Here is a 2,740-nt window from a genome sequence, read left to right on the forward strand (position 1 = left end):
GGTAATATGGGCGGGAATTTTCAAAGGGAAACACCTAAAGGATATGTAAGAAACCAAATGAAGCTATCAAAGCCGTTCAGATCAAGACAGGTGTACCTTTAAAAAGGTGGAATATTTTAACTCAAGTTTAAAGTTTATGTTATAAAGTCACTTTGTCACCGTTCATGGGGTATTAAATGAATTGCATACAAGGAATTTTGGCCTGCACACTTGTCCATCGATGAAGCCTCCAACACATCAGGAACATGGTAGTGTTCTATATTTTTGGGATATTAAAGGGCTAGAAGACATGCTGCTGTATATTCGAACAAGTTGTGGAAATCTGGAACCGAAAAGCAAGGAATATCTCCTAACACCACTGAAACAGTTAAAGGGGTCAGCATCCAAGGTCAACATGGAGCATTGATTACTCATCTCAACCATCTCAGCCAAACTGAAAGAAGACCAGGTGTCAAAGAACGAGGAGGAATCATTATACATGGAAGATAGAGTTAGAGTCATAGTCAAATTAGAACTCTTTAAAACTCCAGTTAAGCACTTTATTGTATTTAATAGTTAGTTGAATAGCAGATAGGTGTCATCAAAAGCAGTTATCGAATTCCCCTCATGCTGGAGGAGGAATCTCGAATTAGGTAGAATAAGAATTCTATATATAGCTAAGACAGTGATGTAATGAGGGTTGGAGATTTTATAAAACAGAGGACTGTTTTGGCTTATGTAGAAAGACAAAGCTCAGTAATATAATAGAACTGCTTTTCTTCTCAGGATTCATAACGTGTTTCTATGTTCAAGATGTATGGTTTTGCTTTATCCCTGATCTATTTTACAGTTTCATAAATGTGTAATCACTCAGAATTCACTTATGCTGCTCTGATTTCCTGTACATATTCATGAACTGTGGTTTTATAAGAGTTGTATTTTGAACATTTAAATGCCACATGCCCTGACTTCTATGTAAAAGTGGTATCATTATTTGCTGAGGTTTTTATTGACTCCATAGGCCCAATGGAAACTTATGTAATGTTTTTCCAACCTTCAAATTTGCCACTGTTATTTCACAAGAGTTAGCCCTCTTACTTTGAATCAAAATCAATAACCTTTTGAGAGAGCCCTCTCAGGCTAAGGAGGCTAAACCTTAGTCAAAAGATTGGTTTGAAATAGTTACTTGAAGTCTTCTTGGTCAGCAGCCTTCCAGGGTCTGATTTTGAGATAACAAGTCCTTGGACCACCATTACGTTCATGTGAACGGTTTTCCCTCTCAATGTTATGGTCACATTGGGAAGGATCCCTAACGGTCGACTAGTTCCTTTGTCAAAGCCTGTTAGATTTTTCATCTCAGGAAAAAGCGATGGCGAACCAAGCGCTTTCCAAGCAGTCGAGGAAAGGATACTCACAAAAACCCCTTCATCTATGATGGTACCAGCCATAACCATTCTATATGTTTGAGCAATAATTCGGAATGGTACACTAACCAGTAAACGGGGTCTGCCTAGTTGATTCCAGTCGAAGGAAACAACTAGGTTGCTTGGAGGTGGGACCGATTAGACGGCCGGGTACAACTCTGACGAACTTCATTCCTATGGTAAAGGAATGGGTAAATTTCTCCCATGTTCATCAGAGTCTGTGCTTACGAAAAGAATTTGGATGGTGTCATCCTTGTACTCTTTGGTGATTGTATCATCTGAAGATGGAACCTCTGAAGGCAAGACCGGGTCAACTGCCACCTCGACCTTTTGACTTTCGTCTGGTATGGGTTCAGATGGTTCGTCTTCAATGATAGATGTTTCGGCTGACCACCTGGGAGGGTCAGCCGGATTTTCAATTAGTGACGGACTCGGCAAGAGTTTTTTATATCCAGGAGGAAGTCGTAATGGTGAAACCGGACGATCGTCCAAAACTCTTTTAGCCTCGTCTAAGAAGGGACAATGGTGGATGACATGATCGACTTCGCACAGTTTACAAGGAAATCTATATTTTCCTTTTTGTCCTAGGGCTTCACTTTAACTAGTCGACGGTGCATTTTCAACATGATCATCAGAGGTTGACGACACCGAGTTGTGCAAACGAGGGGACCAGTCCCTTAGGATCCGAGGGATGCAGGGACAATCTCTATTATAGTGGTCTCCTTTGCAAATGACACATGGCGATTTAGGCCTGGTCGGTGCAGTGTGTGGATTTTCGCTAGACGATGCTTGTTTGCCCCCTTTCGCTTTTGGCTCCTTCTTCTTCTTCTTTTCCTTCTTCTTCTCAGATACTCGATTTTTGGCTTTACCAGCCCCATCAAGCGAAGAGGAAGGAGGAGAGGAAGAATTGGAGGAAGTAGAGGGTTGGGGGGTAACTCTGGACTCGTCTAGTTGCTGACTCGATTGTTCAGGAATCGCGGTGTTCTGAATGACAGAGGTTGAGAAGAGTCATACGGGCAAGCCTATTGTCAATCCTGGAAGTGACAATGTGGCCATATGGGGTGCACCAACATCTCCCCAAGAGGAGAAGGGACTAAGATTTCCTCCAAGGGGAATTCCTTGGTTGGTGGACTCCATTTTCTCAACCTAAGATCAACGTAGGAAAGGGTGATGATTATTCCATTTAAAATAAATTTTAGACGCCTTGACACAACTTGTTTTTCAATTTTAAAGAGTCTAGAAAAAACAAAAGATGACTCTAGTCGCCTTCTATTTTTAATGAGCCTGAAGTGACAAGTGCTCAGATGGACCTTTTCCGTTAAAGAGTTTGAAAAGGA

This window comes from Pinus tabuliformis, chromosome 6 (genome assembly GCF_031772625.1).
Source record: "Pinus tabuliformis cultivar Carrire ecotype Pingquan chromosome 6, CPIR1, whole genome shotgun sequence".
Taxonomy (NCBI): Eukaryota; Viridiplantae; Streptophyta; class Pinopsida; order Pinales; family Pinaceae; genus Pinus; species Pinus tabuliformis.